Below are 27,472 nucleotides of genomic sequence, written 5' to 3'. Positions count from 1 at the left end.
TGCACAAAAGAGAAGCGACTTAAAATCTGAAATATACCAGTAGTAATGCTGTTTCTGGCATGTTTGCTTTACTTGCAGATGCATTTTCTCCCCCCGAGTGATGAGAGAAACAGAGCAGTGGGGGATTGGACTAATTTCTACGACATCTGTGATTCTTTCAGAACTGAACTCAAAGAGGAGTAAAGAAATGTTTTACTGTAAAGTTAAAGAACCACAGGGAGCAGCGTTATGGTTCTGATATCAACGGAAAATAGACACCCAGAGATCAGACGCAACATGAAATAAATTGGCTTTAGGCAGTGAATGACATAAACATCACATTTTCAGTGTAAAGCACATTAAAACCATTTGTGCTTCCTGTTATTGTCAGTCAATCCCAGTCTGTTACTTGTGCGTCTACATTGCAGGAGTAAAGCTGGCAGCCTCCTCAGATTCTCCATTTCCCTTTCACCATCACAATGTCTAGGTTCACAAAAACATCTGTACAAAATTGAGTGTACTCTTATTTGTCCCTGGGTGAAGTTTTTTTGTACTGCCATTTTAGTTTTCTGTGACTTTGCGTTGTTTTCAGACCCTTCGTCTTATTTTATTGAACAGTAATGGATGAAGTACTCAATTGTGTTATTTAAGTAAAAATATAGATACTGGAGTAAAAAAAAAACTAAATTATGATGTGACAGAACCTTAGGTAAAAGTACTGATGTAATATACTGTCTGTATTTAAGAGGGTAACTATTAAAGCATCAAAAGTGGTGCACTTAATGGTGCTGATTTTTGTTCAGCAGTTTTTATTCATATACTTTTGTTTCCGGGCGCTCTCAAACAGTAAAGAAACATACTCTTGACTGTTTTTTGTCATACCAACATTTTGTGAAGCCCTACAAGGTGATTTTGGGCTATACAAAAATGTATATGAAAGTTCTTGTCTTTCTGTGTTTATATCACACATTTCTCTCATCGTGTATGCAGTGATTTCATTGCTGGATAAGAACCAAAAGGAAAGTTGAATTTCAAGAGGATTTTGGTTGGTTTCAGAGAAGACACTGTATCACCCTGACACACACACAAAGACTTAACCATTTGCGTGTCCTGTGTATAATATAAGCAGTGACTTTTTCCAAATGTCAGACGCCTCACCAAACGCACAAACTGTCAATCACTTTGCAACCAAGACGCAGCTAGTTACGCACAATGGGGAATTCAAATACTCAACATGATGGCAAAAAAATGACATGTACAAAGCCAAAGGGAGACAATCAGCTTTTCAAACCCAATGGAAAGAAGCGTGCAAGACGGCCATGTTTCATTGTTTAACATTACAAGTATTACTATAAATGAATAATAGATGATTGTTTATTAAAGATGCAATATGCAACCACTTTCTAGTGGATGGTCTGCCACCTGCTGACCTCCAGAGATGTTACTGCTTTGCCACAGAAGAGTATTTAAAATCAGTCACACCACATTACCAAGTTGTAGGTCAGATCTGTGGAGAAGTGTGACAACTCACATTTTTCAGTTTTTTGTTTTGTTTGGTTTTTTTGCAACACCTGTAGTTTAATAAATGTAAGATGAAATAAGTTAAATGGCATATGTCGGGTTAACTCACATTTTACTACGTATTTTTCCCCAGTTTGACCATTCTTGTGATTTTTTTTTTTTTTGTATTTCTTGGTCGACATGAGCAGCAGATGTAACATAGGTAAAGGTAATTCCAAAACCATTACCGATAGCAACCATAATGTAAACAAGGGCCAAAATCTTTATAAATTATGCAATAGTTATGATTTGACATATAACAATACCTGATAACACCTTTATTTTGTTAAATAATTGTTTTATCTGTAAATTGTCCCTGCATTTTTGATGTATAGTTTCCATTGGTAGTTTGATCTCTCTGGGTGGAGTTTGCATGTTCTCCCCGTGTTACCGTGGGTTCTCTCCAGGTTCTCCGGCTTCTTCCCACCGTCCAAACACATGCATGTGTTAGGCAAAATTGGTGACTCTAAATTGGCCCTAGTGAATGAATGTGAGAGTGAATGGCTGTCTGTGATGTCTATGTCTCTGTGTTGGCCCTGCGACGAGTTGGCCACTGTCCAGGGTGCACCCCGCCTAAGGCCCAAAGTCACCGAGACAGGCTCCAGTCACCCGCGACCCCGAAAGGGAACAAGCGGTAGAAAATGGATGGATGGATAGTTTTCATTGATGAAAGACAGGAATTCAGTTTTAGAACTTAGAACTAATTCCTGTAATTTTAAACTTTTATTTTTCTACTTGGCTGATGTAAAGCTATAATAAATATTTACCCCAGGTTCCACCTGAAAAAACACCAGAACCTGACCAACCTGCAATAAACATTCTATAGGCAAAGCTATAGCATCACGGAAACAAGCAGGTGGCCCTGGAAAGTTTGTAAAGTAACAAGTTTTCATATTTTCAAATCTTCACCAAGGTCTGCTTTAAGCTTATTTGCTTCCATGTTGGCTGAGGAAACTTTACAGCTGTAATTTATTGGTACTGCTTTTGTAGATCAAACAGGTCTTTACCCTCACCACACGAGAGGAGAGGAAACATGATATTTCCCTGTAGACAGTAGCCTGAACTAAACTTTGCAAAGAGTATACTGCCTGCGCTGATGAGGCAGTTTTGAGCCGCCATGCTGTGTCTGACTTCTTCTCAGCCAGAGGGGCCCCATCTGGGCTGCAGCAGGGGCAGTGATGGAGGAGGAAGTGCGGGAGACGCAGTGGGCACCAGGTCTAAACCGCACGGACCGGGATACCACTCCATTCTCTTACCACAGGCCTACTCATTAATGTATGCTTTGGACTCCTTTTTCCATTTAGGCTGTCTGAAAATCATATGGTCTTTTCACAGGAGTCTCCTCTTACTACAGATTGTCATTAACAGAACAGTGTGTTCAGTGTCTTTTGGTCTGAAGCTAAAATGGGCTGCATGGAAACGCTGACTTTTATTCCACGGTGGAAGAGAAATGCTGAATAAGTGCAATATTGGGGGAAAATAGCCTGAGCAGATGCCACACAAACGTACATAAACAGTATGTTCTGACTGATTGCTCTTCTACTCTTAAAAGTACTTAATGTATATAAAACGTCCTTTATACACGAGGTTAACCTGGCATTTAAAATTCAGGTCATGTGTGAAGGAGCAGCTGTGTGTGCACTGTTGTGGAGGATTGTGAACCATCTAAGTCTTGTCCATGGTCACTTTTTTATACATTTTCAGAAGCAAGAGGGCTCATTTGGTTGTGTTTATGTGTGCGCATCAAAGTGAATGGTATTCTAAATGCATTCACAGGAGACATGAGAGGAGAGTCTCTAATGAGCTCTCAGTGCAGTGTCACAGCCTGCTCCAATCCTTCTGCTTTTATCCAACGTGGGTGGCACAGAAAACCATGCGGCTCTAACTACATGGAGAGGGAAATATTTAGCCTATATATCTGCAGACATCACAAACAAACCAATGGACAAGCAGGTTAACCAGTTGTAGCTCAGTGTCCAAAAATGACAAGATTTAATGAAATGGAAATCATAGGCTGAGGTTGAAATGTAGGTCACTCAGGTTGGGGTTGTTTATTATGTTGGTTTCAAAATACAACCTTTCTTACATTAGCAGTCAGATGGTTTTCAATTCATTTGTAACAGAGAACAGTATAAAGTATAAGTAACAATATAAAAGAAAAAAAACTGAATATGAAAGTTGAAATATGCTTTCTAAGCTTTAATAAAACATACAGAACATATCTTTCTGAGCTTTTAACTTGGCAGGTCCCTGGGATCCCTGAGTAACTTTGTTTGTTTTTCTCCAAGGACTACAGTATATTGTGTATATTACTGTATATTGTAAAAGCAGCACTTCTCCATGTTTTGTCACTTCACCATCTTATAGTAAAGTATTTGATTTCTCTTCAACACGGAAATAAGAGCAGAAAGCAGCGCTCTGATTGGCTGTGCTTAAGGCTGTCAATTTAACTTGAAACTAAACTGAAAAAACTGTTCTAAATTCGCACCTGAAAATCAATGCTTTTAGTTAGGAGTTGTGAGAGTTAGTCACTAGTTAGACACATATAAATACTTCCAGTTTTGCTGTGTGAAAATTAGACACCCCAGCTTTAAAAGGGCCTTATCTTTTATTGTGTAAAATCAATGTTTATGAGTTTTAACCATGATATAATGGTATTTCTTTATCATTATCTTAGTCAGATCTGTAATTAAGTATTGTCTTTTATTTGAGGCTTGAGTGCTTAGAAAATGTCTCTTTTCACCCACTCCCTATTTCTACCCACTTTTCTGTTTTCACTTGTGATTATTCAAACAATCCAACGCTGGGTCATAAATGTAGTGTCAACACTTTGAACATAGGCTAAATTAAAATCTGCTGCTTGTCACCTGAGGGGGAAAATGTTCTTTAAATCTTTCAATGAACATGATCTCCAGTTTAATGGGGAGGTGAGTGAAATTATTTAGAATGTTCAGACTTATTTAAAAAGTTAGTTATTTCAAAAGGTTACAATTAAGTTCCCAATACAGAACACTAAATATCTACTATGTTTATATCAAACAATTTTGCCTAAACAAAGTCACAAGAGTCATTGAAAGGTCAAAATATCTGTGTTAGTCACAGAATATCAGAATGCTTTCTTTCAGCACATAGTTGGACATGTGTAGCTGCAGCACAGAAAGTCACCATCACCTTGTCCCTGTCGCTTGGAAACACAGCGTTCACATTTATTTTCTTCATTTTGTTTGACCTCCACACGCTGACACATGTGAGCCTCTAAACTGTTGGAGAAAGGTCTCGGTCTTATTGAAACCAGGCCGGGCAGCGCCGATTGAGCTGAACGGTCACCTTTATGTCAGGGCGGGTCACTCATGGTCTCAGTCTTCAGGTTGAGTACAGTCTGTATATCGGACACGTGGGCATTAGAGACAGTTATGCTAAATCTGTAGCCAGTATATGGTTGATTATTACAGCATTATTTTATCGCCATCTAGCGGTGGAACCCAGTGTCACTTTGGGTGGTGGGAGTGGGGGGTGGGGTGGGGGGGGGGGTTGTGCTGCTTCGATCACATTATATGTTGTGACATTTGATGACTGCTGCGGGACACTCTGTCATCACTTAAAAGCCGTTTGCAAAATAAGAAGCATCTTCAAGTCTGGTCTGGCCAATTCAAAGTGAGTGGTATATGAGACCACGTGTGATGTCCCGTTTTCGAGGCTACAATGATACACAGTGTGACTATGTCTTCCTCTAGCGTTTGGAACAAGAACTTGAAAAAAAGTAAAATAGGCTTTACCTACGAAGAAAACGAAAAAATGTTTATTGCGAACATTGATCAATATTTGGAATAAGCAAGCTTTTTCTTTTTCTTTTCATTTTTCTTTTTATCAACACTAACCCAATTTGTTTTTTAACCTAAACAAAACGTAGAAATAACACAGAGAACACCTTGCATGTATGTGCCTAGTTTCCTGTAAAAGTTAAAGAGCTTATAGGTATATTACTTGATTGTTCCTGTGGTGAATATTAGAAATAGTTTTAGTCAATTGTGGATATGAGAAGAACATTTGAAAATTAAAGAAACATCTCTTTGTCTATGTCATCAATAAGTAACATTCCATTCAAAAAAATATAAGGACAATTTACAAAAAGCTGACACACTTTTCTGACAAAATAAAGACGATATCAGGTATTATTAGAAAAACAATTTATTTAATGATTTTGACCCTTGTGTATAGTGTGGTTGCTAGGTTACAGTTGCGGAATTACCTCTACATAAGTCACATCTGCTGCTCTTGTCCAAACAAACATCATTAAAATGTTCAAACTAAGGGGAAAAGAGCAAACATCTTTAATTAAGTTCCAATTATAATCAAAGCATTTTAGTGAAATTTACCCTTTCATATAAAATTTAAGGTGTTCAGTCTAATTTTCAAGGCAATGAAATGTCCAGAAGGGGTCGCCTGTACTCACGCTCGTTCATCAATTTCCCTTTATTCCAATGACAAAAGAAACATCAAATGGGGCGGTGTGGGAAAACACTACACTGCATTTGTGAAGACAGACACTGGATAATGTATGCAAAACACGAATAAAGCTCAGTGTGTGTGTGTGTCTGTGTGTGTGTGAAAGAAAGCCATAGATTTATTTCGATAACCACAAACCATGAATCTTTGAGTGTTTAAAAGACAGTAATTCCAAAATATATTTCATGTTGTGCCATCCTGCACTATATGAGCATTTGCATCTACATTTAGGTCCACATCTATATCTACTGCCTGTCTGCTCCACTTTTCCCACCCTAATCAAAAAGGCCTACTTGTGGGGGGTCACGTCTGGTCACCTCTCCTGGGAATAAGGGGGTCTGTGTCTGCCCCTAACCCAACGGTCCTCCTCTGTCCCTATGGCAACAGTCCAGGAGGCTGTAGGCCTAGACTGGGGCGTCCAAGCAGATGCCCATAATTAACATGGCTGTACAGAGAAGTCAGCTTGCCAGTTTGGCCCCTCCTGAGCTGTCAGCGGCCCATAAGCGGCTGAAAAATTATGGCCCTGAGGTGGATCTGTGTTCCTGTGGTGAGGGTGCGTCTACTACATGTTTGCCCACTGTTGTCTGTAAAAAATATTCATATAAGTGGTGGGAAAATATGAAGTAATGACGAATTGTCACCAGAGTTATGATTTAATTAAAAAAAGACTCTATTCTACTATTCTTTATAAATAATAGATGTAATTATTTCAAAGTGTAAATTGACTAATTAAGATCTGTATAAGAAAGAGTTTGTCCCAAGATGAATAATACCAGTTTTGACATTTAATTGAAAATCCAAAAAAATCTCCACATCAAATTGATGTTACAAATCTGCCACATATTATAAAAATCAATACATTAAAATTTAAAACAGCCAACAAACAACATCTCAGTAATAATTGTATTGTTTGTAAGAGTTATGTCACGTTTTAATGACTTTGTCTTTGTAGTTGATGTTTCCATGGGGGTGAGCGCGTGTTGGGCCAGAACAGACAGAGCGAATGTCTGGCTTACACGGCTGACTGAGGCCGAGATTGCACCTCATCATTACACACATTCAACCTCCAGATAAGTGTCATTATCAAATATCTAGTCTAGACAGGCTCTGTGTTCAGATTTAGCTTAGTTATGTTTATGTATATATCCATTTAGCTTAGCTCAGGTCAAGTGGTCAATACAGAACAAACTAGACATCCGACCTGTGGCTCCAGAGGTCATCTGATGCACTGACCACGAGTCCATGAATTTGTCAGCAGCAGCCTGTGGTCATCGGCACGCTCCATGAACCTTTGACCCGTGACCTCTGCCCTGGCCGGACTGTTAAGTGGTCGGGGCGTTTCCTCTTGTGGATCTATTAGCTTTGTTTTTTACTGGGCCTTTATTGGGTCATTTAACCTTCCAAAACACAATGGGACACAATGAAGCCAAAAAGAACAATGATGCCATGCCTTGTAAATGGGCAACATTGTAAAATAGCAAACTGGTTAAAGGCTTCCTCGCGTCTGTATATTTTTATCTGCAAGTGTTTGAATCTTCTTGAATCTAAATCCTGGAATGTCTGTAAATTACTTTGAAGTAACAGTGAGCTATTTGTTTCATTGAACACACAGTGCATCACTTCTTCCCAATTTTGTTATGTTATAGGCTTATGTCAAAAATTATGTTTTGCCTCAAATTTCTACAACAAATAGCCCAGACAGACAATATGAAAGAAGGATGTTTGAATTCTTTGCTAATGTATTTTAAATAAATGGGGAAACGCTGTGAATACTTTTTAGAGGCACTGTATATGATATACCACTGAACTTTAAATTCATCCAAATTTAGAGCAAGGGTTTGATTCCCACAGTGGTCATGGGATCAGTGAGCCAGACACAATGTTTTATGGGACCTAAAAGTCCAGAACATGGGGAGATGGGAGTTTGGGAGGGGGGTGTCTGAGTCTGAGGCGGCCAATTATACTATGGCTAGACACATGACACAAGCACACAGCACATACATGTGGGACTCCTCCAGTCAGGACGTCCTAGACTGAGCTGCTGAGCATATGCGCAGGCAGAACCTGCAGACACAAAGCACTCATCTGTATTCCAGCTTATCTGAGGTAAAATACCCTTAGACAAATACAATTTTATTCTAAAGATTCAAAAGACTGACGTACATAAAATAATGTTATTTATTTAAGAATGTGTTTCTCAAATATAAGTACAGTAAGTGGTCCAAGAAAACAATCAAGTATTTGAGTAAAAAAAGTAATAGGATTATTTAAGGAAATTAGAGTAGCCATCGACCTTAAAGCTCAAACAATTGTATTTTATTTTTTTTAAAGGCCACAAAAATGAAAACAAAAAAGCTCAGTCAAATCTCTAAATGTTCACATTTAATATTGTCAAAATAAAGCTGTTGTCATGTTAAGACAAAACTTTATGTGAGTACTCACGTTAAAACGTATACAGAAGAAAGAAAACTGTTACTTCAAGCAAAATAGTATAATGGAGTAAAAGTATGCTGTCTGAAAACTATTCCAAGATGTAGCCCACAATTGCACAATGTTAAAGTGAATAATGTGACCACATATACAAAACTGATGTGCATCATTGTATGGCATAGAAATGTTGCTGTTTTTCTAGTTACGTTGCTTTAATTTCTAAACCATGCAAATATATAAATAAATGTTACCATCTGCAAACATGACATTTTGACTTATTTTGTTAAGCTTTGTGGGGAAAACATCCCTCAAATTTGGCTCAGACTGCATTGAAGAATTTGTGTCGAGCCGGCCCTTGTCCAGGGAATGCCCTGCCTAAGGCCCAAAGTCAGAGGGAAAGGCTCCAATCACCCGCGACCCTTAATGGACCAAGCGGTAGAAAATTAATTAAGTAATTTATGAGATTGAAGAGATTTGTTTTGGACCTGTTTTAAACCAACACTCCATGTTTTGTCTGTTATATATTTAGGTCTACTGCAGTCTAACTAAATTGCTGATATCAACCGAAATTGAATTGGACTAAAAAGTTCTCTCTGTTACACTTAATATATCTTATGGTCCCACATTGTTTGTCCCTCGTATCCTTCAGCATTAGCCTTTTTTCTCAGAAAATCTATGTATTTCCATGTAATTCTGGGCTGCTCTGTTAGGACACAAAGTAGCCTCTCCCATGGTGCGGAGCACTTGCCTTTTTGGGATTAGCCACGCGGCACGCCTCGCATATTAATGCATCAAGGCATTGAGCTTGAACTTGACCGGAGGAATGCGGCTCGTGGGAACGCAGGCTGTGACTGCCTGGACCCATTCATGGAGCACAGGTCGGTGGTCGGTGTCAACGTTCATTTACATAATGCCCACCCGCCTCAAATGAAGGCTCGAGGAGCAGCAGCGTTCACACTTTCACTTTGGGATCAGCAGAGGACAGGTCTGCGCAGCAGCTGCTGGTAAGGGCCGGGCTGGTTTTGATTTTACATTTATAGTTTGGATAAAATGCCAATTGTTTCACTCTGATGTTTTAAAATAACAAAATCTGGCAGATATTGTGTAGAAGGATTACTGTCTGCATATAATTAGCTTGACAAAGTCTCTGTCAAAGTTGGCCCATAGTTCAAAGTAATTTGTGTGTAAGTTTAATGTAAGCCTGTTATGTTTCTAAAATCCAAAATGTTTATTTGCTTGTATTGCTCCACGAATAAACAAGTAGACCAAATAATATGTAACACAAATTAATAATGTTGAGTGGAGTTTTCAATTAAATTATAACCTTAAAAAATGTTTAATTCGTAAATCAGTGTTACTTTTGTGCGTTACAATTTTTTTTGCTCCCAAAGACATTCAGCAACTAGCCATTGTAGGCCAAGATTTGGCTGAAGTCCAAAACTTTTAATATTTTGTTAGGCCTACTGCAGAATTTCTGCAAATTTAGCAGATTCAACTATAGGCCTATCGAAATAATGATAACACACTTTTACCCCCAAAAAATAATACACGTGTTTTGTGATAATCCATTGCCACTGTATTAAAGGTTTTATGTAGATCATAATTAATTTCTATGTTGAGATTATATATTTGAATAGTCTTACGCCTTATAGCCTACAAACATTTTAGAGATAACAATAATAATAATGATTTATTGAATGAGAGAAAGACAATAATAATAATAATATAATAATAACTTTTATTTATATAGCGCTTTTCAGTGACCCAAAGACGCTGAATAGCATAATATAATAAAGGCATATACTAAAGTTATGTATCCCCATAATTTTGACCATGTTTATTTACAAACTCCAACCTGGAAGGCAGACTCTGAATGTTCAGCAACTATTTGTCAAGCAAATTAGGCATATTTAAATTAGGTAGAATTAAATAAAGTTTGACATGCGGTTAAAAAAAATATACAATAAAAAATATAGTTTGAACATCTTTCAGCCACATACTCAAGCTCTAAACCTTGTTTGTTCCACTTATGTTAGGCCTGATCAGTGTGTGCAGTTCATTTCAATGCATTAATGTGATTAATGTTTCAGCAGCAATAAACCAATAGGCCATAGCTTATGTTTCTACAACACCTTTTCATCTGGGATATCTTTCAAATTAGACGAAAATGGTGATGAGTGCAGCGGGCCAATGTTCACATGGCGTTATTTCCACTGTACAGTGTGACTGAGTCTCGCCAAAGAGTGGCGCTGTTCGTCTTGTGAATAGATCCTACACTGTGTTATATGCAATTTAAATAAAGCCGAGCAGCAGAATATTGTTGAGGTTTTATGTCCACGTTGTTAAAATGCATGACTCTGCTACACAGCAAATATTGTTCTGTAAACTGCCACAGTCTCTGGCAATGAACACAAGCGCCATTGTCAACCAGTAACACACACTGTGAGACATCATTTATCCAAATTTGTCCCACGATTGGACTTTTTTGCAAGTCAAGTATTTTTTCTTAAATATTTATTTGATGAAAGGTCTACTCTTCTTCCCTATAACATTCAGCCAACAAGGCATATTTTCAGGGCAAATGGGTCATCATCCAATCAGAAGAGGTATTCCATTTACACCGGAACAGTTGCCAGAGATGGCTCTATTTTCTCATCCGTTGATTTGATTTCTAGCCAGACTTTGTGACAATTAAAGTGCCGTTTGATTTTTTGTTTTGTTACAGTGTGCACCACCAAAATATTACACAGCTCATATCTAACCAATGTGATAGACCCCTGGCGGTCTGCCCCTCCTACTTCGGGTTTGCATACTGTAGTAAGGCCTACTGCCAATAACACAACCATGCATTCATTCTGTAATACCGTTTCTCTACAACACGTGGTCATTAACTTATGGTTGATAGTTGCCCAAAAAAATGTCATTTGATTTTATAGCCTTATCTGAACAAAATTGTGGCTTTGAGCAGTGCGTTTACAGAAGCCATGTGCATGGTTTACTCCCTGTGGCCTAAATTACATTTGCATCCGAAAAAACAACGGGTGGATAAATACATATGTGTACGTGTGTGCTTACACCTATGGGCCGTGGTAGCACGTGTGACATGTCACCTACAGCTGCAGCTCTATGTTCAGGCAGGCTAAATGTGGTCATCAATGAATTAATGCCGCACGAGGAATATTTACTAAGTGTTTTGCCCGTGTGTGCTCATCGAAGAAGTATTCATTTAGCGGTGTAGTGGTGGGAGGAGGTGGAGGAGGTGGAGGAGGTGGAGGAGGTGGAGGAGGACAGAGGCCCCAGGCAGCGCTGCAGTGCAGAGTTCAGCAGCAGTAGATATTGTTGTGAGCCTGGGAAAGTGTATGAAGTGGATGACGCCAGACTGCGTTGAGCGGGCTTTGGGGGGGACGTGGAGGATCCCAGACCCGATTGTCATGTAAATCTCACTCTGGCACGTTGTTGAACTTGATGTTGACTTATTTTTTCCCTTTCTTTTTATTTTCAGAGGTGGGGGCGGCTGCCGGGGGGGGGGGGGGGGGGGGGACAGGACTTGTTTGTGGGAAAATCCAAGTGAACACTGCACGCACCACCGTGTGTTTGACCTTATTTATACTTATGTTCATGGGAGATGTCACCTACTTTTTAAGAATGATTTAATTATGGTTTATTAAATTATCTTTCTTTGTCACTTTTTATGCATTTTTCAAAGGAGTTGAAAGCACCATCTTATTTTTTTACATTTATTTTATTTTTTGCGTTTAGATGTTATATTGTGGCACAGAGCAGTGATGTGAGTTCAATTAGGCAGATAGTAGCGGAGGCCAGCGCAGATTAAATCTTTTTATAAATGATGCTGAGAAGAATTGGAATCCTACAGAGTCAGACTTGTGTTGAATCTTGACAGGGGAGCCTGCACCTCCTTGATACTAACAGATTGCTTATGCGCAATGATCAGATATATAATGCCTATCTGGTGCAAGCTTCGTTTGAAAATCCATATCAGGTTCCCTTCTCATTTATTGGTTTACCTGCACACGCTCAGATACATCAACCTTTTAAATATCCTTTCAAACTTTCACAGATATTACAAGTTTCTATTGGTTGGTTTTCTCTGCAACTGGTTTTTAATCTGTTGTTATCACACTCACTATCTCATCAAGTGGGCCCAGATACCACTCATATCACAGCATCACTTCGGATAAAGATATTTGGGGGGAATTATAAGTATGTGGTGAGGCATTCTACACCCTGCACAGCCACATGCATCTTCTCCTCTAAACCTTGCTTTATAGCCATGACAAAAGGCAATTGCTTGAGGTAAGCAATGTTTTAATTGTTCAATCCGTACAGAAATGAATAAAAACTACTAGCTACTAAAAGATTGGACACAGACACGTTTATAAGATACGTTTCTAAGAAAACGTATTCACCTGATCTGTTGTAACATGAGCCATTTGACTATGACAGTAATACCACATTCCAAAGCTTACTACACTTTATCAGACAAAATAGAATGATTCAGGAAAGAAAATTCCCTATATTTTTCGGCATGCAACGTTTACACAAATTTTACGCACAACGTTCTGATTAAGACAAAAAATGGTTTACAGATTTCTAACACAAAGTATATAATCAACAAGCTTTTCATCTGATACCAGATTCCCGCTTCTAGGTCTCTATGTCCTTTTAAGGCGGAGTTAGGCCTATTTACCCCAGCCCCCCCCCCCCCCTCTCTCTCCATCCACCGGCTCCACGCGTGGACGCACTGCACTTGTCAGTTGCAGTTCGCGTGTGAGAGGAAAAGGAGTATAATTTGACCATCCTTTTTGCGGTTTCCCCCCCCATTACTTTACGCATTTGTTAAGTACTTTTGTAAAAGACCAACCATAACACAACAGTGTGGACTTGAAGGATATTCTCGTGGACTTTGCTTTTGATGAAGAGTTGACCCTGCTGTGCAAGTGAGTGAGACATGGCCTTTTGTACAGGAACAGTCTAAACTGCTGTTTGGCTGCCTCCTGTGCAGCATTCTGTGGTCTTTTGTATTTTCTTTTGGCTCTTAGAGTGGCCTCATGCCATAGGCAGACCATGGTTGATCTTTAAATTAATCTGGCAATCAGGCCTTTTTAGAACTATTAGAAATATTCGAGACTCATACAGCATACATAAAACACTTGTCTCTCTGTTATTAACGTAAGTTAGATTAACTTTTGTGTTAGTTATGTTCAATAAATAAATAATATATAGGTGGTTTTGGTCGCTCACTTGTTGTGAGAATGTCTAACACAACATTGTAATGAAATAGTTGAATTGACAGGAAACATGCAAGTGCCTTGCACATAACACGGAAATTATTCTCTGATCTGCAGATGTAATGGACTGATCTTGTGTAAATGTGCATCAGTCACCATCTGAATGTGATAATACTGGAAAAGGTGTGGTCTTGCCATTAAAATATGTCATTTTAAGCAGCGTGATTGTCAGCCTGGTCTTCTCCCCATCTCTCCATCTGTATGCGTATGTGCGTGTGCGTAAGGAGCGCAATGTGACCAGGCAGCGGGCGCTCTCCCTCGATGCTTCCCTGTCTTCAGCATCTCCAGTGAGCGCGAACCGAGAGGCGGCCCCTTTAAGAGACCAAGGCTTAGTTTGTGTCTTTGGTTATCTAGCTGTATGAGTTTTAATTTCATAAAGCTAGAGAACCGAAAGTACAAAGTGTAGCCGAGCACTTCGGGACACACGGGCTCTTTTCGGCGCGCCGGAGGAGGACCATGCCGTGATTGTGCGGAGCAGAACGGATGGATGCTGGGAGATGCCACCTCAGAAGAGATGCCCGAACAGGAGCACGGAGCCTCACGATTTACCCCGAAACCACAGCGGCGTGAATGTAGCTCTAGTTCAGTGACAGCTTTCATCTGTCCCGGGTTTGTGTGAACAGAAGAAGAGCTCCTGCGTGTCCGTGAGGGCGTGAATGTTAAAGCGTTTGGGATTCTGTCATCGTGGTGATTCTGGGGCCTGTGAAGGACCAGTACATGTTCAGCCCGCACAACTTTAAGAAATACAGGAGCTAGAATAGAAAGTGTCTTGACTGTGGGCTACTTGTCACAACTGTGTGGGTGTTCCACTGTCATATCTGGAGGGTAGACCAGAAATAGTTAAAGCGCTTCTCTGATTGGCCAATTGAAGGCCCACGTGACAGTGTAACAACATAGGCAGCCGCTTTCTGTGGAGTATTTTTCACTACTAGCATGCTTTTCAATTGCACAGATTGTTCTAGTCATACAACAGTCTAAAATGTTTAGTTATTGTCTTAATGTGTTTGTTTGAGCTTTAACATGGCTCTTAATATTTCCTGTATTTCCAAAAAGTGTTGGGATTTTAAGAGGGTGATGTATTTAGTAAAAGTGCAACACATTGTAAGATTCCTAAAATATAACTAAAATATAATATGCATGTGCCCCATGATTGATTAGTGTAAAACCTTTTCACCCAAAATCTTTATGTAGCACAATAGTTCCACGGTGTTGTGGCTAAATATACATTGGCCTGTTACAATCAGAGGAGGGTAAATATATTACATTACTGGAAATTACACCAAATATTTGTCAGACGTCCTGTAGCATACGTCTTAAATATCTTCAGCGCTCAGACTATATAGTGAACATATTGCGTTTGTCAGAGCTGCCAGATATGAATTGGACATAGATGTGTTCAACATGTTTTGTTGGTGGTGGTGAATTATCTTTAGATTGGGACTAGATAAAACTAAAATAGGACACCAGCTCCGATTTTGAGCTATTCTAGGAGGCGAATCAGCAAGCCTTAGAAATTATTGAATATCCCTGAAGTCCCATGCTCTATTTAAACCATGACTGACAATATTTGATGTGAACCGTTGAACAACATCTTGAAAGGTGTGCGGTTCTGTGTCACAGAGCTGACCTGCCTGTCCTCCATCTTGAATTTGTGTCATGTTTGTCCCCTAAATACTAACTATACATTTATTCTAATAACTTTTGAGTGTTTCTGCATTGATATTTGATTGTTAGTTTTGAGTGTATTTTTGTGCTTTGAAAAACCCAGTGCATTTCATTTGCATTTGTTACTTAAAGTACACATTATGTTAAGCCTTGGACTGAAGAACACAAATAATGAGCAGTGCCTAAAAACAATAAGTTAAAGCAATTTTGGCAGAGGTACAAGGTCAACCTGATGCACTTTCATTTTTGTTTTTATTTTCTTACCTTGAAGATTATTTAAATCAAGCGTAGGTCTTTTATTCAAATGTAGATGTGCTTTTTCATTCATATATTTTTCCCTTTTTCTTTTTTAAAGGAATCATGTGGATCTCATCAAGGCTGAAGCTCGGGACTGACAAACAAAAGAAAAATGTGCAAACAAGAGTCCACCCACAGGTATTTATTAAAACACTGAAAAGAACACTACAATACAGGCCTTTAAAGTCAATTAGACGATTTATTGATCAAGAAAGCATAGAGTGCATTAGCAGTAGTAGAGTTTTAAGAGCAGAGTTTATTCTTCCTTTTTTACTATTAATTGTGCAGTCCAATAGTACTTTTCTGTACAAATAGTTTTGGGGCATGTATTTAGTCGACCAGGAATTTTATTTAGTTTACTGCAGCCCTACACTTTATCTATTGTAACATTTGATGCATTGCTATGGGTGTAAAGATGGTTTATGTTTAATCTCCAAGGAAAGGTTTAAAGAGAAGAAACTTACTTTCTTATTCACATATTGTTGCTTTCAAAGGGCATTAGACATTTTATTTGCACACAGTGTACAGTAAATGCCAGTACCTTTTATTTCACGCTGCAGCTTGAATATGTACATACAACACTAGCCTACAGCAACAAATTCAAAAGCAAAGTGTGACCTCCATGTCCAATTCCATCATTCCTCCTTTGAAGTATTAATCTGTTTTGCATAGTAGCACCCCAAACCAATCCCCTCCCCTTCACGCAGACCTCTCTCTTTCATTCTCATACATTGAACGTTTTATCCCTTTAAACACTATGATCCTATTTGCCAGGTAGAACGTGCGCAAGGTGCTGGGGAGGTGGTCGTGTAATCTTGGGCGCGCTTGCTTTATCCCGTTAGCACCGAGCAGGCACCCAGGGCTCAGACACCAAGGGCTCACTCGAGGCTGGGACCTGCTCATGCGGAAAGAGCATTTGGGTGGCTCTGTCCTTTCGGCCCTTAATGCCTCTACCAAGTCCTGCAGTGTGAAATGGTTGAGAGTATATTGTGTTAATTTGTATAAGGAATAGGTGTATAAGGTGTGACATATTTGTGAGGGAAATTGGGATTAAAATTGTTTCCAGGAACAAATCTAGTGCTGTTTTATGAAGTTATAGTAGATGTACATTGCATATGTTGGGAAAATCAGGTCATTTGGATAAAACGTAAGAGTAACACAAAAAAGCATTTGTTATGTATTGCGACTTCATCCCATTTTTCTTGTCTTTGTTCTTTGGTCCTAATTTGGCCTTAGCTCGTGCAAAAGTGTTACATATTTACTATATGTATTTACTACTATTCTATAAACTATTGTGAAAGTTTCCCAATATTTAAACAACTCTAAAAAAAAGGTAAATCTCTTTTCATCCTTCTCTAAAATAGTGCCTTAATTAGACATTGTCATTGTAAGTACTCAATGTTAGCAAGGTCACATCCTCGTGGTTCCACAACCTTGGAGTTCATTTATTCAAATTCACTATGGATTTCTTTGAATCCAGATTTTCCCAAGCTTTAAATTTGCATATGCAAGGAGCTGCCTGTGCTGCTGTTTTCTAAAGTGGATGTAAATTATAACCTCAGTATTATACGGACTGATGGGAGATAAATCTGGGTAGTAATGTATTGCATTGAATGGGCTTGGGTGCTGGGGTTTTGAGGGGGGGCTTGTAGAGGGGTTGAAGAGCGTATGTGTGTTCACTGTACTCTAGATGGTAGCAGATGGAGTGTAGACTCAGCATAGTTTATTAATCAGGAAATTATGTCAACACAAGTTTGAATTTAGTTGAAAATAGGAGTTAAAACTTGGTTAAATATTTGAAACCATCTATGATTAAGTAAGCATGCTCACACCTTTTTAAAACTAATATTAACATAGGGAGATTACGGAGTCGAATTTGCTCTTGTGTGATCAAAAAAGGGCTGAGGGGCATCAAGCTTCAGGAGCCGAGTGGAGATCTCTTTGGAATCCCAATGCAAACTAGGGCTTGAATAATGAGCTGTATTTATGAAGGACTGGGAAGGGGATCCCGCTATTGAAAGCCAGTAGTTTTGAGTCTGAATGGGAAAGAATAAGGAGGGAGGGGGTGAGCAGGACGAGGGGGGCCAGACGGGTGTGTGCTCATGGGGCCCCCAGCAGACTAGGCCTCAGCCAAGGCAGCTGTGAAAAGGGCTCCCATCTTTTTCCCACGCCCAGCAAGACGCGAAACACTGCTGCAGCCCGCGAGGGTCAAGTCCTGTCGCTAATATATACACACACACATATACACATGCATGCATGCACGCACACATTACGTGCGTGTAAGAAAGTGCAAATTAACAAGCTGTCTGGGAAGCTCTGTGACATGGGGGGACACCTGCTACTCCCCCAAAATGCCTCACTAATCAAGGGCCAGTGAGTTTGATGAGACAACAATTAGACCATAACTTCAACTTGAACTTAAAGTCTATATGACAGGTTAGACTACACATTTCACTAAAATGTAGTGAATACAATTATATTTCAGATTATACTAAACATTTTGCCCATTTGTCCCCAGTTTAACCATTTTTGTAAAGTTTAGAATTTGACATAGCAACCATAATGTAAACAAGCGCCAAACTCCATATAAATTACACAACAGTTATCATTTGACAATAAATAACCACATAACACCTTTGTTTTTCCTGAATGTCAGAAATGTGTGTCAAATAAGTGTAAACTGTCTCTGTGTTTTCAATGGCACGTCGCATATTGATGACATAGATTTTAATTTCTCTCAGTTTTCTCAAAATGTCTCTACAAACTGCAACTTAAAGGAAATTAAACTATGATAAATATTTACCACAGGTGCTATAACTAAGTCATAATTAGAAATACAGGAGAACCTGCATAAGACTATATGTCTTATATATATAGACTGTCATATAGAATATTTATTGTGTGCTGAAAAGAGGGTTATGATGAAAATAAATAAAATTAGAATTTCTGATTATTGAAAGGATTGTTGATACAATCAGCCTTGAGTTTGAGCCAATAGCATATACCCAGAGTTGTTCATTTCCAGCCAGCTTCATCATCTTTCTATAAAAAAGTTTAGATAAAAAGTCCACCTTAGGGCAGATGGGGAGGTGCATTTTTGCTTTTTTATTATAAACATATGATTATTATATATTATGATATAAAGTCAGAAAGAAAATGTTATGTGTTGTGGACCGGTTTGTTTAGAACATTTCACATTAAATGCAATCTCATGAGACTCATGATCAGGCATTTTGTTAACATGTTGTTACTTTTATAGTGCTTGTTGATTTCAATGCTGATTATTGCTCTTCTTGCACGTTCTTGAGTGTCTAAACGCCTGAAAAAACAATTCTATTGATGCAGCTCCTGCCTCAGTCCACATGTGAGCCACAGAGCGGTGTCACACTTATTCAGGTCCCCCTTCTCGCGTAGCCGGCTCTCTCTAATTCCACCATGAAAGACAGCGCTTCTGTCTCTTTTTAAGTTTATTAGCAGCATCCTTTCTTCTCTTTCTACTGAGCTGACTCCATTGCTGTTCCTCTCCTTCTCCTAATTCTCTTGCTTCATGTGGCCATCCCGTCTTAGTCACTCCCTCCTCATTATTGGCGCCTTCCTATTCAAATGAGTTTTAAATAGAGAGGGGACCTTTCTAATTAGTTCTGTAAAGATGCTTTGTTGTGGTCAGTGTGGCCACCAGTGTGTGCATTGAGAGGGGATGTGTGACAACTAGTGTAAGCATTGAGAAGATGTCTATTGGCCGTTAATGAGGTTTGTTAGCTGAGTGTGTGTCCTGCTGTTTGAATGCGGCCTCGGCCTCCTTTGAAGGAACAGAGATGAAGAGAGCCATGGCAGGTTACAGAATGCAGATGATGTATTGTGTTCATTGTGGTTGGATTTCACCAGCAAACGAGACGAAAGAGAAGCATTAGTCGCTTGTTCTTAAAAAGAAAAATATGTCATAGCATTTGTCATCACAGATCATCAAGAAAATGTAGCTATCAAATAAAAGAAGCAAGATCCTATAAAACAATATGTATAATTCTAATGGTTAAGAATGGTTTACACTTTTCTGAAAATGTGTTTGCTGGGTTTACTGTTGTGTGTAGTCTATTTGTGGGTAAAAGAATAAAACAAGAGAACAATGGGAGAAGAGGAGAGAACAGGCAGATAAGAGTCGGAAATGCAGACTGAATAAACAAAAATAGGTTAGGAAATTGTGGAAGGTAAAGCCAAAATGGCATCCTGCTGGGTCTACCTGCTGCCTCTGAAATTGTAAACTGTCACTCAGGATGCAGACAGACAGGCAAGACAGACATCATTTGTCCATATTACGCTCAGGTATTGAGCATAAGCCTAGTGCCCCCCCTCCTCCCTCGTTTCCATCTCTTGCTCAGGGCTAGCACATTTATGGCCGTGCACTTGCATGTATGAACTCCCTTCACATATTTTCTATGCTTTTCGTCTGCTTCTATCGCCTCCGCTTTTTTCACTGATTAAATGGGGCAGCAAGAAGACTCTGGGTGCACATTGTCAGGTGTGTGGTTGGCTCTCCACGGGGAGCTGCTGAGTGTTTGGGCTTATTTCCCATTTTACTAGTGTAATCCGTTACACTGGCGCAATGAGCCCTTAGTCCAGCCACAGGATTCTGTTAGGCACCTAGAGATCTCCATAAACACTTCCCTCCTACCACTGTTCCCTCGCCTCCATACTGCTGTGCTGCCTCATCTCCACATGCTGAACGACTACCGGTACTGCCCCTATACATTTGAAATCACTATCCACTCTGTTTGCCTGACAAGTATTTGCCTTACTAAACCACAGGCTTTTACTAAAACACTGGTCCATTATTTAGTAAAATTTTGATTTAAATGATGCTAAGTCAAACCAATAACTGGGATAACTGAACTACAAAGCATAGGAATGTCAAAATATATATATATATATACCCAGATACTACTATTCTCAATATATACTAATTTGAGGACCTTTCCTGAATAGTTTTTTTATAATCGTCAGAACTAATATAAGATCATATGGTAATATAAGGAATATTAATTTGTCTGGATTGTATCTAAAATCCTTTTCATCAATGGTATCAAAATCTGTATTGGTCATTTTCTTTTCTTTTTTCATATTGCATTTCTTCTTATTCATGTAGTAATATAAGTATTGTTTATAAGTAGTGTTTTGTGCCCGTTCTATTTTCTGTCTCCATCAACCTGCAAACGGGACAACGGAAGCAAATTTGCCTCCATAGCTAAATCTGGCACATTTACCGGTACATGTTGGATTAACATGTATTGATTAATGTGCATTGTCCCACATTAAATCAAATAAACATAAAAGTAATAACTCCTCTAAAAGGATAGACAAATGTGTTAAACATGGACAGTGAGCGAAAGCAGATTTTATCTCACATTAGCAACTTTGAAAAAATTTAGTTAGCAGGAACTGATGTGTTTCTAGTCATTTGAATGATAATAAATGGGCATTCCTCAGCACTGAGCTCATAGTTTAGGCCTGTTGCTCCTGTGTGTGCTGTGTTTGTGTCTGTTTTGTTCCTCAAGTCCAAAGCCATGGGTCTCAGCCCCTCCCTCGCCTGCTCTTTCCTTATAACATATTTCTTTATCTCCTATTCGTCTCTCCATGTGCACCCCCAGCCATGCCTCTCCTCCCATTGATAATGCAGCTCTATTCTCTTGCTGGACGGAGGGCTGCCCTGAACTAACATTGTCCCCCGCACTGGCTCTAGTGGGGGGCCCCATTGTATGTGGAGGAATGGGGAGTTAACACCCATGTCTGAACCCTCTCAAAGGGTTATTGTGTGAGAATCTTCCTCCGGCTCGCCCACTCACCCAATGCCGGCTTTGGCACAGGCCACGCCATGGACTCCTCGAGGTTCTCCCATTATCAGTGCAAAACATGCGCTTAACAGGGAACACACTTACAAACAAGCTCGGCTCCGACTGAACCGGCACTTTCTGACTTCTTACTCTGATTTATTCATTTTTCACTCAGACATTCTCAAGTGAATGCAGAATCTTTGAGGATTTGCACTTATGGGTTTAAAGGTGTTCAAAGACCCCCCTTAAGTTGTTTTGGCAATTCGAAAAGCAGGGCAACCGGAAAATACCACAAAAATGACAGTTGTTCTAATGGGTTCCCTATTCTTTTAATTATATCAAATCACAGATCAATACAGGGTTTGTGCTATTATTAGACAAAATAATACAATGCACGCCCCTGATAAATATGTTTGTGCTCCCAACCATGGGCTGAGCATTTTCATTTGTTTTTGTATAGCCGTGAGCGCCTTGAGGCAGGTTACAAAAGAGCAAGTTGGTGTTTTCTTCCCACATATTTTTTAATCAAAGTGTTAGTGTTTACATTTGCATGGAGCAAAGGGAGGCTGAATGCCAAAGGTGAGATTTTGAAAAACATTGTGTTTTCTTTTTTTTCAGATGGAAACGAGGGTGGGTGGTTGGAATGGCGGATAAAGAGCTGGTGGATGACTGAACTCGGAGACCTGGTGAAGCTCATCATCATCATTGCCATGGGCTCTCGTGCTCTGCCTCTACTCCGTGGCCCATACCTCCATCCAGGGGTCTACTAGAGCCAGCGAAGCCCGGGCAGGCAGCGAGTGAGTGGGCTGGGATGCACGAAGAAGGTCCCCGAAGGCATGAGATACCTCTAGAGCTACCAGCTTTCAGGAGAAATCAATACGAGCAGGAGCAGGCACGGCTCTGGCTGGGGTCTCGAGTGTTTGTCTGTGGCCTAGGGGCCTGGACCTCCGAAGGACTGGCTCCGTGTGGCGCTCCGAGCGACTGCCTCAGCTCTGCTCCGGACCTCTTAGACCCAAACAGCTGTGTGTGGTTTTCTCCCTAAATAATCCTTGAATACTAAGACTGCCATGAAGGAAACCGCTCTCTTCTGTTGATTGTTTTCCTTCTGAAGATTGACATACCCCTCACGTTCTGCCTCTGGCTGTTTAAGCACTGCACTGGAAGTTCGACATAGACTCTGTCTTCATACAAAGCTCAACACTGTTTATTCTTAATCCAGTTTTAATATTTCACAAAGATCATCTGTGAAATATTTACTTTCTTATCTGCTTGCTGTGGTGGCTGTATCCATCTGTGTAAGCACAAATCAGTATTCTTTGAAGTACGTTTGTTCTTTTAATGACTCTTAGAGGGTCAGAAGTGAACCGGCAGATGTGGACCCCAAATCAGCAGTGCAACTCAAGAGATGATATAATGGCAAGTATCGTTTTAGTGCTTTAGGGCACACTTAAACTTTACACTCAAATGCATTCAAACATCCCCATCACTTCTATTTAAATCCTGCTAGATTTAGAGGAGAAAGAATAGACACAGGTACTATTTTTGAAAGCTTTGTGTGTTTGAATGGCCTGTAGACACACTTGGCCTTGAATTCTGTTTTCCATTGAGTTACATGAGAGTGCACTATAGAGCCTCACTTTGGAACTGCTGCTGTCGTCACGGGAATGCAGTGTTCTTTTCTAGATGGGCACGGGCTCATACAAAATGGCCGCCAGTCTCTCTTTGTGCCAAACACGTCGGGTGTCTTGCGATCATTGGCATGTGTGTGTCCGTTAGCTGTCGTTGGATGCAATTTGCTACTAATTGCATTAGCATAACCTCAAACCAAGTGTCATAGACTTCTGATGGTTATTACATCTTGGAAGGCGACATTGTTACAGGCGAAACTGTGGTCGAAAGTACGCAGGTTTCTGTTATAAATGTAATTTGATATATCTAATTGATATCAGATGTATCTAAATAGGCTCGATTGTTTATCATACATAACGTGGTCTTTCTATACTGTGCCACATGGGACGCCCATTTGCATGTATTATCCAAGTTGCACATGCAAATGCAGCACTGTAGAAGAGAATACGCCGTGACACCTCTAAATCAGATAGTACTTTGTCTCACATGCACGGTTTCACACACATACAGGACGCGCAGATGAGGTCTTAAGCAAACAAAAGCGGCGACTTGCTTAATTAAAAAGGGATACAAAGGCCCCACTAAGTCCAGACAGATTTACTCTAATAGTCTCATTTTTATGCACAAGGGTGTCTGTGTACTATTCATTTACCATGCAACTCAAGTAGCATATTTTGTTTAAAAATCCACACACAACGTATGAAATGATGAATTAATAAAGCTTTATTAAAACTTTACTTTTTTATTTTTTTTACTAAGAAGGCAGTTAAAAAGAAAATTGAATTGGAAATTGAATGGGACTGAAAATAATATCTACTGATAGTAAAGATGTAATTGTAGTTGCATGTTATTTATTCCCATACTCCACAGCAATTCTATTTTTTTAAAATGAGGCTGCGTTTATTTGGTGTCCTAATAAATTAATCTCCAATTGAGTAACGACTGCTAAGTCATGTGCATTCATTTTCCATGCGGCTGAATACAGTTGGGTCTACAGTGGACAGCAAAATGGCGGTGACTCAAATCATTGGTCTGTACCGGTCGTGGGGATGAAGAGGATGGATAGATAAGAGGCATTGGGGGGGTCGTGGGGCGTCTGGTTTGAGTGGGTTGTAGGGTCTAGACTGTGCGGTTGTTTTTGGAGGAGGGTGTAGTAGTGGAGAGGTTATTATTTGAGGAGGGGGGAGTGTGTCTGGTTTAGAAGGAACCATTAATGATGGAGTTGAAGGGGGGGGTAGTTTGTCTGCATTTGTGAACATGTGTCTGTGCGTCGGGCCATTTGCATAGAGCGATTAGAGCGTCCATATGCCGTGTGACAGGCAAGTGTGGCTCCGTAGTCCAGGGCCTCAGCTCTGGCACTGTCTGGCATGACCCATGTAATCTGCCACACACTAGAAACCGGCTCTGGCTCATTTTTCACAATAATATTACACACAAACTACACTCAAGCTATGTTTGCTACATCACTCTTCAGACCAGCCAATGAGAATGAGAATATGCGGCTGAACCAATGGCAATAAGTCCAAGAATCAGGAAGAGGAAGGAGGTGTTTGAATTTACCCTTGATGTGCCAGCTAGAAATCTTTGCATGGGGATAGATTACAATGGAATAGCAGATTTTAATATTTAAAAGTAAAATATTAGGGATGGAATGAAGAAATTTACTTACATGTTTTACATTACCCTTGCATCACTGGGCAATGTAATGTTTAGACTTTGTAGTAACACCGTTTGTATTTATTTGTGACTTTATTAAGTCACCAATACAAGTCACAATGCACTTATGCATAATGTCCCACGTGAATAGTGTCGTATTTATAGAGTCCATCATTTCCTAGTGTGGGGGTCCGAGCCTGGAGCGTGGGAATGTGTCAAGAACATATGCAGAGTAGTGGGCCGCTGGTGAGACGGCACAGCTAGCCTGAATGCAGTTGGAGCAGGTGAAAGAGGAACCTAGAGTTCATGGGTCAAGGCCAATGGAGGGGCTGTCTGGCACATGTCTGTGGGTGATTGAGTCGTCTCGAGGTCTGGTTGTCTGGGGCTAGCTGGATGCTAATGAAGTGTAGGCTGTTTGAGAAGCTGTGCTGCCTTTTTTTGGCTCAGTCTGGGATGGTCAAAAAGGGACTAGTCTGTAGCATGGTGACTTGGACAAGAGAGAACTCCTTCATTATGTGCTGTCACAGTTGTTAGTTCCAGCCCTAAATTCTGTTGTTTTTACATCGGCAAATTGTACAGAAACCTAAAACCAGCCACACACATTCTCACTAAACATAGCAAGCACCACAATGTTTGGTGTAGTCATGCCATTTTCCACAAAATCAAAATGGATTTGCAAGTGACTGTTAAAAATTGTTAAATTGAATGAATATAAATGAAGGTTTTGTGATTTCTGTCATGTCTTTGTGATTTTAATGCCTTTTCCTGTTGTGTGAAGCACTTTGAATTGCCTTGTGTAAGAATTGTGCTCTACAAATAAACTTGCCTTGCCGTGCTTTGCTGTACTCACATCTGGAGCCAAAGGCATTAGTAAAGATACTAGAGGCTATTTTGTGGAGTGTTTGTGAAAGTTTGATTCAAAGGAGAAATGGCCATTCGCTAAAACAAATAATCAAGACAATAATAACATGCCAATTATCATAAGACTGTTAATTTTGTTGTCAATGGTTTGTTTTGCATGTAAATCATCGATAGGTCCTAAAGTGTGAAGTAGTTTTGCTGTTCCTTTAAGGGCATTACCTCATCAGGAGCAGTGTGAAGAGAGGATGTGTGTGAATGGGTGACAGAGCACAGAGCTAGCTCCCAGGTCGCCTTTTTGTATGTGGGTGCAGGTTTCGTTAGCTGGGTAGAATGTAGGCATGCATTTTCTCATTCGTGCACATATTAAACGCTTAACTGTCACCAGGACAACTGATACTATTATCTCAAAAAAAAAATTTGGTTTTGCACAAAATATGATAAATATCAGTAAAATTTAACCCAATTTAATTTGACATCCTTGTTTGTTTAGAACGCTACGTAGTTGTTATAGGCAAAAAGATTTGTTGTAGTAGCTTCAGTACTGCAAGTATAAGCACAGTTAGGAGGCATTGCTTCATCATAACTCGGCTACAGTAGGAAAATATTGAGGCAGTGGATATTGATATCACAATGGTCAATGGGAAAAAATGGGGCTGCACCCAGGTACAAACACAAGCTTTGACTCAGAAATAGAAAGAAGAGATGAAAGTACAATAGTGTGCTCTGGTTTGTGGTTCCATTGGGACAAAGACACTTTTCAATTGTGTCAACAAAATGAGAACTCTCTCCTGTAGCAGCCTGGAACCTTTTTATATATAATTTTGTTGTTGAGACAGCAGGAAAAAGCAGTCGCCAAAATTTGTTGCAAACCTTGTTCACAAACTGTTAACTTTCTTGAATGGAATGGCTTTAAAAGAATTGAAAAGAAATATCCTCCCTTTCAACGGTTCACCACAGTACAGCCTACAGAATATGTCCACATTGTGTAACAGCGTACACATGTAGAGACAGTGTGCCGCCGCCCTGTGACCCTCTCCCACCGCCAGGTTTTCATTCCCAGAAGCCCGGAGCTAAGGTCTTTTGGTGTCTATTGGTGTAGTTGTCGCCCGGCCACCCATTCAGGGCTCAGTCACGGCCACTTAGAGCGCAGCAGACTCAGGGATTCAGAGAAGCTGTGATCCAATGACATGTATTTATAATGAGGGGGCTGCGGGGACGTCTTTGTTGGAGGGACACAATGTCGGCAGAGTACGAGAGTGTGAGAATTGAGAGAAGGGGGAGAAGTACAGAAAAAGCAGCTTTCTTCACACCACTCAACACTTCAGATTCTTCAACTTTCTTAAATGTCCAAAGCCTGACTTTGCCTGAAATTTAAATCTGCATTTGGATTTTTTTGGTTTAGATCCTTGATGCATTATGTCTGTAGTGTACATGTTGACTTAAATTCTGGCATGATTATATGATGATTATATTATGTTAGTATTAACATAAACAATGATATATGTGCTTTATACCTGTAGCAACCGTCTAATAGATTGAGTTGTAAGAATTAAAGATACTTCTACATAACCCAACACAGGGTTATCAAAATATCATAATCAGATTCTAATCGATAATAAAAACTAGTATTGAAAATAGACACTCATTTGAGAAAGTATTAATTAAAAAAAATCATATGAAGGGGACAAAATTTGCCCTTTCAGGCAAAGTTATCGAATTATCTTGAGATTTATGAGAACTAAAGTCAGGCCACAG

At 39.7% G+C, this 27,472-nt stretch overlaps 1 long non-coding RNA gene across 2 annotated transcripts; it reads left to right on the top strand.

Moving 5' to 3' along the window:
- Window positions 1–9,275: 9,275 nt before the first annotated feature.
- LOC140356423 (uncharacterized) lies at window positions 9,276–23,862 on the top strand. Of its 2 annotated transcripts, none has more exons than XR_011926073.1 (3): window positions 9,276–9,479; window positions 15,805–15,884; window positions 22,190–23,862. It is a non-coding gene; the product is annotated as an uncharacterized lncRNA (long non-coding RNA). The 2 variants fall into 2 exon arrangements; XR_011926072.1 differs by lacking the exon at window positions 9,276–9,479 and adding an exon at window positions 13,223–13,433.
- The last annotated feature ends 3,610 nt before the right edge of the window (window positions 23,863–27,472 follow it).

This window comes from Eucyclogobius newberryi, unplaced genomic scaffold (genome assembly GCF_026437365.1).
Source record: "Eucyclogobius newberryi isolate DKJ021-1_F unplaced genomic scaffold, fEucNew1.0.hap1 SCAF_12, whole genome shotgun sequence".
Taxonomy (NCBI): domain Eukaryota; kingdom Metazoa; phylum Chordata; class Actinopteri; order Gobiiformes; family Gobiidae; genus Eucyclogobius; species Eucyclogobius newberryi.
This window is presented reverse-complemented; position numbering and strand designations above follow the sequence as displayed.